This window comes from Oreochromis niloticus, linkage group LG17, assembly GCF_001858045.2.
Source record: "Oreochromis niloticus isolate F11D_XX linkage group LG17, O_niloticus_UMD_NMBU, whole genome shotgun sequence".
NCBI lineage: Eukaryota > Metazoa > Chordata > Actinopteri > Cichliformes > Cichlidae > Oreochromis > Oreochromis niloticus.
In genome coordinates, this window is record NC_031981.2 from 6,059,141 (window position 1) to 6,072,648 (window position 13,508).

Genomic DNA, 13,508 nt, shown 5'->3' on the forward strand with positions numbered 1-13,508 from the left:
CAAAATCATTAAAGAACATTTTATAACTGAACACCCAATATAGATATATACATATATACTGAATATCAGATAACCAAAGTAACACTGGGTTACAGAAGCAAAACAGTAAAAGTCAGAGTGATTTCATGACGATGTTTATGTGAAGCGTAGTTTGGATCTTCTTTTGCTGCTGGTTTGGTCAATATTGTTTGGAGAGAGATAAAACTAACAGCTTTAGAATCAGCGCAAAAAGGGCGTGAACACAAAGCGCGGACCCGCCGAAACATCAGAATCAGCGAGCTGTCGGCTTTCAGCCCCGGACCGAGGATCTAAAGTTTTCCAATAGCCTCTAAAGTCTTCACGTTTCCGTAATGATCAGAAAATAAAATAAATGCTTATTGCTTTCTTTTTCCAACATTGTGTGAATTTTCAAGGTTTTATATTTTTTGTAATAATTTATTAAACCTGATAACTGAATATATTTGCATATTTGAAAAAATCAAAAAGCCATTTTTACTGTGCTCAAAATACTGTTTTCATAAGCTAAGCAGGTTTTTAGCAGTAACTAATTTCATTCATGTACCTCAGTTCTTCATTATCTATTTACAGGGTGAATTAAAAATGTCCTAAATATCTTCGGGAAGCATTATTTACACAGGTGTACAGTAGCGGTTTATGATACGGGCGACACGGACGGTTGCCCAGGGCAGCATCGTGGTGGGGGCCGGCATGACGGGCATCGGCAAAAAAAAAAAAAAAAAAAAAAAATGATCGTACTCATGCTGCCCCGACGTCATGCCAGCGCATATTGGGAATGGCATTGGCACCGATCGGTAGTGACAGCGTGCACCGGACCACGCTTGATATTTGAGGAAATCGATGGTACATTTGTGTGTGAATCCGAGAAGAGGAACCACTGAGAGCCTCAGATTAACCAATAAGTCAGATCGCTGTCTCGACTTCTCCTCATCCTTCTTCGTTCCCTTGGTTTTTTAAGTACCTCATATATGTTGGGATTCTTTAGCTAGTTAGCCATCACATTAGCAAACTGCTTCGGAGCACAGCTGACGGAGTCGCGGGTTTTCTTGAATCAGGCGTTGGACCTGCTGGAGGAATGCTCTGCGATGATGGTGGAAAACAACCGCCATTCAACCCATTTGAGAGATTCAAAGAACTGGCTACAGGTATGATTGAAAGATTGACAACACCGACGTTGAAACTAAAACACTGTTTATGCGTCTGTGATTTATTAGCGAGGGGCTTCTCCATCAAAATGATTCTGATTTCAATGCAGTTGCAGCTTTCAAAGCGTTTTATGTTCGCATGCGTGAGATCGCTCACTTCTGTGCACGTGAACGCTCACCGCATGACGTCACACAGCTCAGTTCCTTTCTGCTTTGATCTTGCGGTACGTGCCTTCGATCTTGCAGCACGTGACCTCCACCTGAAGCCATAAATAGGGGTGAGACAGCGGGCTTTATACCTGAATCTTGCATTTTGCATTTTACATTAACGTCGTACGTTAAATGTAGAGACCGCGATCTTCCCTTTCTGAAAGCTTTCTGAAAACGGATTTCCAACGTAATTGTAGCGAAGCTAAGTCATTGACAATGTCTTTATCCTGTGTTAGAACCCCTACCCCCATTAATTCAGAGGATATTTTACCTGCTATCAGCGGGTGTTTCGATAGGCTCTCTGGATTACAGTGGGGCTTGATAGAAAATGGGATCTGGGACTCCGATGTCCAAGTAGCACTGGCTGATATGATTACTGATGTCATACAGTCAGTTAGCGCAAGCACCATAAAAACTAAAATTCTAGGAGGTCAGGACCAATTAAATGATGCGTCATTCCAGACAAGCCTTAGCATAGCCGTGACAAAAATAAGCCCCATATTGGGAAACACTCTCTCAACCAGCTTTGCTGCTGCTCTTAATGTCACCCATGAGGAGTGTGACAGCGCTGTGGAGCTGACACAGATGGTTGAGGAGGAGATCTCAAATAAAGTCAACTCGGGTTGGGTTCTAGTCCCAGAAAACCCTGATTCTATTTATGTCACCAGAAAAATAACAAACATAAAAAACCTCAGATCCATGGTTTCTCATGCTTTCTCATATCTGAAGAGATATAAAGGTAAGCTGAGCTGCCTGTGCATGAGGACTTTACCCAGCTCCTTTAGTTCAAGCAATGAGAGTCTTGAATCCAAGCTCTCTGAGATGGGCACAATTAAAGAAATAAGTATGGCTCTCATGAGGTGGAGTACAGACAGAGAGATAAGTAAAGATGACGAGGACTGTCACATAGAACTGCAACCCATGGAGGAAAAAGAAAGTGATGAGTTTGCAGAAGCTGAGGAGAAAGCTCAAAGTGATGTTGAAACAATCCTCAACAATCTGAATTATTTACATGATGAAGATGATGCAGATAAAGCTGCAGCTGATATTGTAAATGTGTTAATTGCTAACATTCAGTATCCTGATGCAGAAGATATCACATTAAGTGAGAAGTGTAGCTCACCCAAGCCTGCTTTTGATGTGGACCTGGTGATCAAAAAGGTGAAAGACTTTTTTGCATCATGTTCCCTAATTATAAAACCAGATGAAGTAAAACAACACTTCTTCAGGTTTGCTAAAAAGGAATTTGAAAAAATGAACAGTGAGCTGAAAGATCAGGTGAAGAAAAGCAAAGGATTTTTCACCTTTCAGAGACAACAGGCAAACTCCGCTGAGAGTGAGAGAGCTGACGCCAGGAAAAGCGTACACATGAATCCCTCAGAAGTTCCCAGAAAGTCACCAACCTTAGAAACCACAGTTAAAAGTTCTTCTCCACTCAAATTTAGAACAGTCATGCCGGTTATGGATAAACTGTTTAGTAAATTAACCCAGGCAGGACACCTTGACCTGACAAGTAAGGAAATCGAGATGTTTTCAAGGGAGTTGACAGATAAAGTGTACGACCATGTTGAGTCAACATATCCAGCTCCCACGATGCAAATGGGTAAAAGTCTCTCAGAGTCTGACATGTCTAAGACTTCACAGGGTGACTGTAACGTACCCTCTGCTCCTGAGGTGCCATATGTGCTCGTAGGAGATTCAGTGGAAAGGTTCTTACAAAACCTTCTTTTCTGGTTAGAGAATGAAACTTTAACCCAAACTATTATAAATGACAAAATTTCTGGTGCCGTGGAAGATATAGTAAGAGTGCTGACCCCATCAAAGGAAGAAGTTATGGTTGGACCAGATGCTGGTGAAACAAGTGACAGACTGTTTACCTCACAGTCAAGTCCAGTTACTGATCTCACCAATCAACCAGTCTGTGTGAGTGCAGAACACCCGGACCTGGTTTCAAATACAAGCAATGATCAGGCATCAGTGTCTCACACTGAACCCACAGAGGGTCAAAGTCAGCCAGCAACCTCTGAAAAAACAGAGGAAGAACTGTCAGAAACATTAGTGTCACCTGATGATAGGCTAATTGCCAATCAATTTAGCACTCTTCTAGTCATGAGACTCTCACGCAAATTGCCCCAAAACATCATAAATCTTCTGGATACAGAAAAAATAGACTTAGCTACCAACCATCTGACAGAGTTGGTACTTTCTGAAGTGAGACGGACCAAATCCCTGGAAATTCTTAAAAATAACAGGGTTAAATTAGTCAAGGCCACAGCTAAAGGCCTTATCAAGGAGTTTGGATCTTCAGACAAGTTCTTCGATGTAATGATATCAGAAGATTCATCTTTTTACGACACTATTCTGAATCACCTAGCAATCAATCTCGGTGTCTTCATGAATCCTCCAAAGAAATCCAAACTCGCCAGGTTTTTTTCAGCAGTGTTAAAAGCTTTTAAGAAGCCGTTCAGCTGCTGCTTTAAAGGCAGTACTGATGACTAAATTGTCATCTTGATTTTTTTCAAATACCTCTTTTAAAATCTTAAAGCAGTCTGGCCTCAGAGTTAACATCTGAGGTATATTTTATTTTAAAACTATTTCATTCGACTTTAATTAGACTGAGAAATATTCTTCATCGTGTCTCCTCATTATCGGTTACCATCACCCCCACCGGCCGCGGCAGATGGTCGTCCCTTCTGAGCCTGGTTCTGCCGGAGGTTTCTGCCTGTTACAGGTAGTTTTTCCTCCCCACTGTCGCCAAGTGCTTGCTCATAAGGGATTATTAATTAATTGGGGTTTTCTTGCTGCTACTGTAGGGTCTCTATCTTACAGTATAAAGCAACTTGAGGAGACAGTTGTGATTTGATGCTATATTACAAATATTAAATTCAACTGAATCTTAAAAACATGTAATATAGCATCACATCACCATCAAATCAACAACTGAAAAATAAAACAAAATAAAAATAAAAACCTATATATTACAATATATTACTTAAAATAAACCTCAAGTTGCTGTCTTTGAATGAATACATTTTGTGCTTCCTGTTTAACCAGAGTTTTGCCAGCAACCATATGAAATTCACCCAAAGATCCTCATTTGCTTGCCAGTTTGTTGATGTTGTTATCCAAAATGTATTTTCGGGAGCAGACAGACCGGCAGTTTTTTCCTTGAGTGATACTTAAAGGCTAAACAAGACTAACAGAGGGATGCCGAGCTAAACAAAAAATTTTTGGCCTGTTTAATATTGGGCCCATGAAGATCTGGGAATACTGACAGTTCTATAAATCTGTGTTTGACCCCGTTCACTGCTGTCAGAAAGTGTTGGATGTAGCACACATTCACAGTACTTTTTCATTGTAATGTGTGACAAGCCTTTTTTCAATTCAAGTAATGGACTATTAAAGGTACAGTCAGTTATTTTTTTAGTTATTTTTAATAGACAAATTTTGTTCTCATAAATATACATTGATTATTGTGTAATTACATATTACAACAAAACAATGTCTCATAGACTTAGAATTAATCCATTGAAAATATGTAGGACCGGGCACCAGTTTGTGGAAACCTCTGCCATTTTTAATGCTAGAGCCCGGCCACATACGCAGTGGAGGTGGAGGAGAAGCAAAGACTTTGAGCGGCCTGAAGTCGAATTTTAATTGGTGTCTGCTCTTTCAGACTCAAGATATAAAGTCTTATATGTATGTTTTCTTGACTCACCAAAGATGCAAAAACGCAAAAGAAAGTATCAATGCCACTAGCACCTGGATAAAATGCCATCACTTCCTGAACTGAAGTTCATAAATCTACTGATTTATTTCTGATATTGTTGCAATTACTTGCGGTCCGGTGATTAGACATGTGCGACAGCGCTAGCAGCTTACAGCCAGCTGGCTAAACAACAACAACAGCTGGGTATAAGCATATAAACATTATACCAGGTAACGTTAGGCTCAAGTGTTGTTAAAAATCACACTTCCCTTTGATAAACAGTTAAGAGTTTATTTCCTAAGCCTCCGAGTTCAACAATGTTACATCCACTTCAAAGATAGTTTCACTAACACAAGTTAACAGCAGCTAACAGTGGCTAACAACATCTAACAGAGGCTAACAGCTAGCTAAGCACGAAAAATTTGATTTTATAGCTATTTCTTGTTAGATAGCTAACTAGCTTGCTAGCCGAACACCAACAATTTTTTTTTTAACTTTAGTTTAGCTTCATTCGGAAATAAGACTTTAAAATTTGTTCAATTCTAACATTTTCCTTAAAAAAAAGGTAATTTAATGAATCATTAAAACGTATTGTAGGCTTGGTTGTCGTTATGCTACTGGAGCATAGAGGATATGCTTCCTTTTAAAAATCCAGCCCACTCTACCATCAGCTGGAAGCTTTGTAGACTTCACCAGCAGCGCACTCCACCCTCCACCACATCCAAGATAAATGATACCAATTTTTTTAAACAGCGCCTTTGCCTGCTCTCGCTAGTGCCGTATTCGCCCGAACAAACACATTCACCAAATAAACACATGAGCGCAAATGGCAAAAACATGCACACACAGAAAACACACCGAAGCTATACATACAAAGGTGAGGGTGACAAGTTTTGATCAATAGTCTCATGAGCCATGCAGCTTTTCTCTGCTTTTGCGACCACACATTTGCTGCTCCGGGCTGAGTAATTGGTTCCAACCACTATGATAGCTACCACTGCAAGACACAATATTGATAACATGCTCCATGTGTGTCTGCATGATTGTGTTACATAAATGGCTCTCCAAGGAATACATTACACCCTGCAGGTTGTTCAGCACAGTGCATCTCCTTCTTTCCATTTGTCTTTTTACCTGTCTTCTCTGCGACTCCCTTACCTTCCACTCATTTTCTCTCTTTTTGCTCTCAGTGCTTCCACATCCAAATCACACTCAAATACAGATAGCCAAAGGGCCTCATAATGTGATACTACCTCCGCTCTATACATACTCCTGCAATCACTTAGGCAGTTCTACTTAAAATGTTTGCATTCCATGCAACTTGATAGAGAGTTCATCCCCATGAGACGTGTAGATAGTCACGTATTGTTTGGTTACCCCCCCCCTTGTTGTTCTCTGCGTCATTGGAGCTTTCTTTCCTCCATACACATTCTTTAGACCTTGTTAAAAGATTTGAAAGGTAGGTCACGCGTCAACAGGCTGGAGAGATTCTGACGGTAAATGAACATCAAATCCTTCCAGCATATGCGATTAGTAGGTGTACTGGTAAATAGCTGTAAAAAGCTGAATGAACAAAGCTTGTGTATGTGTGAGTTTAGGGAAAGGAGTCAACTCCAACGCTTGAGGTGCAGTTTGTTAAGAAACATCCTTTCAGCATCCTTTTAAACCTCGGGCTATTTTTGTCTCCAGGTCAAAGTGAGATTAGCAAAAACTGAAAGGGTAGTTTTACTACTTACTAATGGTAAATCTAAGGTAGAAGCGTCAATACCAGCTTTTAACAAGTCAGTAGAGACCAGTGCTGTTGAAAACAGATCACATACACTCACCCATCACTTCATTAGGTACACCTTGCTATCAGCCATCAGAATATGGGTACACCGTGCTCATAAGCTCCAGCCAAATAAATCCAAAAGAAATAAATCAAAGAATGCTATGTCCATTTTAATCTGAGTGGATTCAGCCATCTGCCAGACACTGTGCTACTGTCAGGAAACTTCTCATATTGGGGGTGGGTTCCAATTTAATATCAAACAGTGATTGCTGTGTTTGGTTTCTCTAAAGAGAAAGCTACAATTTATCTGTGTGTGCTGCTAACTGTGAGTAAAAGCTATCGTTGGCACTATATAGAAACTGACTAAACATTCAATAGGTGAAGTCAGTTCATTTTGCATCAGGTTGAATTTAGGTTATTAATAACTGATTAATTGTAAGTTATAGGCAAGGCCCAAGCCTTTTGGTGCAGGAAGCTCTCTGTTTTGCAGACCAAGTATTAGTGCTCAGTCTCATCTGAGCAGGCTTTGGCTCCGTAAATTATGCATGTGGAACGCGAAAGAGGAACAAAATGGAAAATATTTCTCAAAGCGCTGGCTAACATGTGGCAATATGATGAAGGCAATCGCAGTTTTTATTAGGCTTTTTTTCCTTTAATCTGCATACTTAGTATTATCATAAGAAAGGCTGGCACCCAGAAGAGGAATTATTGGTCCAGATATCTGCCAACTACACTGGAATCAGCACCTTATGATACCTTGTGGTGTCTCATTATCATCTTACTAAAATGACACAAACACAAAAGTTGCCCATATGCTTGTAAAAGACCATTTAAATCTCAATCCCCCAGCTGGTCTGGCTCAAGTTATGCCCACCTGTGTCTGTTTTGAGTAGAGCAACAACAAATTTACAAAATTTACAGAGTAAACCTGCAGTGGGTGGTGAGAGCAGGAACTCACTAACCCCCATCAGGGACATGTATGCTGGCAGACTCCAGCAGTGGTATAATCAATGACCCCTCTCACCCCTGAACACTCCCTTTTTTACCCCCTCCCTTCTGGAAAACAGGTCACTCATGTCAAAGACAATAAAAGCTTCCACCCAGAGGCCGTCAAATCCGTCTTCCCCTCACCTCCTAAATGAAGAACTCCATTCCCCACTTTTAACTGTTTTAGTCAATTAATGCCTCTTGTATCACATTTGATACATACAGTTTTTGTAGGGTTTTTGACATTTCTACATCAATGTGACAGGTTATTGTCTCCCCAGAAACACTTCCCTTGTGCTTTTCGAAATCTGTTTTTTCCTATTTCTGTTTTGTTTTTTCCTATTTCCGTTGTGTTTTGTGTGTTTTTGCTGTGTTTTTCTTATTGCTGGTGTTTTCTTAAGTTGGAGTCCGTTTGGCCTCTCAGGGCCACCATACAAATGTAACAAATACGATACAAATTAAGTCACAATTGGAAATTAAAATTAAGCTAATTTTTTCAAACAAATTTATCAGATGGTTCAATAAATGCTCCGTTTTACAGCAGGTCTCTACATCATTTTACACCCAACAGAAGAAAAGACATTCAAGATTTCCAGAATTTTTTATTGATTTATTTACTTGTTTAGTCATAAATGGTTGTCCTTTGTAAAACAAAATAAATCCCCCAAAAACCCCATCAGATTTAGTAGCGATACATTGTTTGGTTTTCTTCCATGTGACACTCTGGCTGTCTGTTCGATTCTCCCCGTTACCCCCATCTCTTCTGTGCGTGTCAGCTGACCCGTCTTGCGAGGTTTTCTGTCAGGAAGGTGCCAAATACCAGTCAGTTCAAGCACTTCTTTATAAATATACACCTGTGTGAGAGCAGGTTTATCCCGCCAGCTGTACATGCGCGATTGTACACATAGTAAGGATTCCATACGTGTGTGAGGCGTGTGCGTGAATCCTCGCGCACTCGAATATGCATGTGCACAGCCACTTCCACATGACCGACTCTTTTCACACGTTTGTGCAAGGGTCTATTTTCTGCCACTTACCACCTCACCCCTTTCTGTGGGTGTAATATTCACAAGAAAGAAGAACAGCTCTCTCTCGTCTCCTTGTTTCTTTTCTTTTTTTTTCTGGGGCCCAGATGTTTGGCCACGGTATGCCAGCTATGCAGAGTAGCTTGGCATTACTATGCTATACTGCTAAAGAAAAGGAAAGGAAAACAAGGGTTAGGTGAGCAGAAGAGCTGAAACAATAAGGCAGGTGAGAAGAGGAGAAGAGAAAGTGAAGAAAGTGGAGGAAGAGGAAGGAGGGAGAGAGGGAGGGAGGATGAGTGGCGAGCAGAGACAGGAGGGCACTGGGTACGCCGTGTCCTTAAAAAGCCTCAGAGGAAGTGGAGACAGAGAGAGAGAGTGAGTGGATAAGAAGAGAGGATGAGCAGTGCGGCGTGGCTGAGAAAGAGGTTAGTAAACCAGTTGAAATTGGATAACAGTCTCCCTGCATCGCCACAGTTTCACATATCGAGAGCTCAGTGAATGAAAATAGGAGATTAACCGAGATATGTCTGGGGACAGATGGCGGTGATTTAATCTCGTGTGCGTGTGTGCAAATCCAGCGCATATGATGGTTTTAGTGCGACGTGGAAGAGGCGCACATGAATTGTGCCGTTTTTGCTCCAACATATGATCACGAGCTCATGAGCCAATTAGGAAATCCTTGATTAGGTTCAGTTTGTGTGCAGAGAACAGATGCGAAGCGAGCCAATCAAAAGGCGGGACAGACAGGAAATGATGCACATTCAGAAAAGCTGAATTTCTGCAGTTTGGTGCCGCAGTGTCACCCTGCCTCTCTTTTGCCTCTTTGTTGTTTTTTTTTTTTTGGAACAATTTGTCCTCACAGGAAAATGTCACGCTACCCTGTCGGCTCTGACTCCATCCCAACTTGCCACCCACTGTCTCTCTCTCTCTCTCTTTCTCTTTCCTCTCACTTCATCATTGACATCGAGAGTTTTCTCCCTCCCCTGCTTTTCACAGCTTATCATGTCCCCTTTCCCTCTTCTCCCCCTCTCCTGTGCTCTCCTGCATCGCCCTCCCCTCCCCTGCGAGACTAAGAATCAGTAGCGCTGCGAGTGCCGCGGAACACACTATTCGACATTTTACGCAGTGAATATATTAATGGATAAAGTACAAACTGCTTCACATGGTCACCCACATGCCACAGGAAGAGAGAAAATTACACAGACACACTCCAATCTGTTCACTTCCCTGCATTTTTTAAATTTAATGGCACTCTCTTCCCTTTCTTATTACTGTCTCTTACAATCGTTCCTCTCTTTCTTCACCCGGATCTCCATCTACCCCTAATGGTACTCAAAGACAGATGGTGAACAGGCAGTGCTTCCCAATCTTTTTATCCCATGAATGCATATGAGCATTTATTGTGAGTAATGTTTCCAATATTTTTATTTTTTTTACCTCCATTTTTGGACTCTGCCAGCCCCTTAACTACCCATTATATGGCTGTTATCAATTATAATCCCTCCAGTGGATGTAGCTAGTACAGGCCCTCTCACTAGAAGGCCAGGAGGTGCGTCATCTTCCATTGTTGATTGATAAACTCAAAGTACCCGAGATTGTCTTGGTAACCTCTGGTTGGGTGAATGAGTGCATAAGAGCCGCGATGGACTCATCGCAGACTACCACTAATGTAGTGTGTGTCACTGTGATGACTCCCTTTGGTTTGTGGGCTACTGTTCTGTAGAGTCAAATTTGCTGCTTTTCCAGATGTGACCACTTTTTGAGGTTAGAGGTCAGAAGCTGAAGATGGTGCATCCTTACTTTGCTTTGATATTAACTGGAAATTAAATTTGGCAAACACTCGAGATGATGGGAGTGAGTTATATAAAATCATACCTTATGTATCTGCTGCTTCTTTTGACTGTTCCCTTTAGGGATTGCCACTGTGGATCATCTGCCTCCATCTCATCCTATTCACCCTACTCTCTGCATGACCTGGGTGCCGCTTTTCCTCCTTCCTGCCTCCATCTTCAGCAACCTTTGTGTAATATATCCTCTATCTGTCCTCTGCATGTGTCCGAAACGTCTCAGCCTTGCCTCTCTGACTTTGACTGCCTGAACCTGTCCCTCTGACAGTGTACTCATTTCTAATCCTGTCCCTCCTGGTCACTCCCAATCAGAGATGGGCAGTAACACGTTACTGTAATTCGATTACTTTTTTCAAGTAACGATAAATGTAAGGGATTACTATTGCAAAAGAAGTAATTAGATTACTGTTACTTTCCCGTAAGCATGCTGCATTACTAAACCATCGTGATTTTGTTTGTGAGAGTTTCTCATGACAATGACGTACAAGCGTGCTACGTCCGTAGCAGCAACAGACGTTTGTGGATCAACAGTGGATAATATGGAGCGCGGGAGAGAGTACGACCATGCAGCGTTTAAAGCGTGGACGTACTTACATTACTTTAAGTTTTAGTCCGTAAAAATTGACAAAAACATTAGTGTCCACTGTACACAAACTTCTTTCTATAGGGAAAAATTAAACTTCAAATCTCAGCAAGCACCGAGCACGCTGCCACGGGAATGTGAAACTCACAGAGAACTGGCCGGATCCTCCCACATACATGACCGCTGCCGCACCGGGAGAACCTCCACCGGCCCCACTCCTGCTAAACAGGTGAAAATAGATTTAAGAGCGGCAGGAGTCAGTGCCGCTGAATCTTTGATTGTATTTATTTTTGCTGTGTTTTACTTGCATCTATTTGAAAGAGTGAGTGTAAACACAAACATTATTTTATTTTAAATGCTGGAATATACAGAAAAAAGGTTTAAATGTTAAAGAATTTCTTCAAGTCACAGACAGTTGCATATAATTACATTTTTGCTTGATGCAATGTGCATAAAATTAAAAGATTAAAACTAATAAAACAATTTTTAAAAAGAGGCTTTCCATTTGATTCAATTTTTTGTGATGGATTATGCATAAAAAATAGAATTGGGCTGAAAGGTCTATTCCTTTATTACGTATTCAGGTTGCGTATCATGTTTTTAAAAAGTAACTAAGTAACTAAGTACTTTAGAAAATAAGTAATCAGTAACGTAACAGGATTACTTTTTTGGAGAAGTAATCAGTAATTAGTTACTAATTACTTTTTCAAGTAAATTGACCAACACTGCTCCCAACAGGAATCTTATCTGTATTTTCAGGAATGGGACACGCTTGCTCTAAAGACAAAACAGCATTTTTGTATCAGGCTGTAAAAACATGTTTATTTCTGCTATTGGACATTTAAACATGGGGGTAAATGGCGACTGACTTGCTCCAGCCTCAAATTGCCAGACTGGAGCACGAAACATCTAACTGAAAATCACACTGCAAAATCATTGGTGGGTTCTTGTTGGGTTCAACATGACACACTAAAAGAACCACTTAAACATAAATCACAATAAGTTGATTTTTCTTTGTGTGCAGGCCCTGATCAACTGACCTGTGCTGCTGCTGCATCGAGGTTTTCTGCTGTTTATGGATGTAGCCAAATTAATTCAACAAGATATAAGCAGATTAAATATTTGGCTGATTTTTAAAAACCCTTAAACAATATAAAGTAAGGGGGTAGAATTTGGTGTTTCTAATTAGTATCTTTCACTTGAATTTAATTTGAAGGATTCTACCTTTGATCTAACCTTAGATTGCACAGAAAGACCTCAGCCCGCTCTGCATCGAGTCCAACATGGCGTATTACTGTTATTTGTTTTGTAAGATGTTTCGCTGACAACTTCAGTAGCATATCGTGTAACACCACAAAAACAGTTTGTGTTTAGTGATACGTGTGAAGCTGTTTGAACAGTTGCTTTTGAAATGACCTGGCATTCATTATGCCAAACATTGCTCCATTTATGCCTCTTGTGTAATTCTAGCTACATGCTGGAGTACCACAACAGCAGCTTTATTGACATCTACACCATGAGCACAGAGGATGGGACTGTGGGATGTGATTATTGTCTTATTAGTGAGCAAGTCTCTACATGGAGTCAGGTGTAAGCAACACCAGACTGCAGCACAAGAAAAATTAATTCACTCAACAGTATCATGCATTAACCTGCCTATCAGATTTAATTGCTCATTACCTGAAGGTTCCAGAACGTTGCTCTGGATCCTTCCTGCCCACTTTATCGCCTACTTAATGCTAATTATTTCTATTCCCTATCCGCTGCTTTTAACTATTTTATAATTTTTATCTGTTTAGATTTACTGAATCTGCTAGCTTGTTAACTACTTCACCTTACTTTGCACTCAAATCCGTAATCACTACACACACATTACATTAAAATGTCCTTTTTTTATCAACCCCCCCTCAGATTTGATGCCTGGTTAGAAGTCAGTGAGGCATTGACAGAATCATGAATGATACAAAAACAGAGACATATACTGACAGAGTCAGGCAGCTGTGTCAGACATCAAAGCCCAGCTTGGTGAGTCTCCACTGCACATAAATCATCCTGCTAACAACACATACAGTATAAGGTGACGGCTCTGAAAGTTGAAACCCTGCACACACTCCCTCTAACATCATGGATCCTGACCAAATTTAAGACAGGCAAACCCCAGATTCTTACAGTGTGACATCATAGTGAGATATTTCAGAGGGATATTTACATTC

The 13,508-nt window shown here is 40.7% G+C and overlaps 1 long non-coding RNA gene across 1 annotated transcript in view; it reads left to right on the forward strand.

The window, feature by feature from the left end:
• The first annotated feature begins 505 nt into the window (after positions 1 to 505).
• LOC102076211 (uncharacterized) overlaps positions 506 to 13,508 on the forward strand; it is a 31,858-nt gene continuing 18,855 nt past the window's right edge. The window contains exon 1 of the long non-coding RNA XR_003214623.1: positions 506 to 1,163. This is a non-coding gene — a long non-coding RNA (uncharacterized LOC102076211). The remainder of the gene's footprint in view (positions 1,164 to 13,508) is intronic.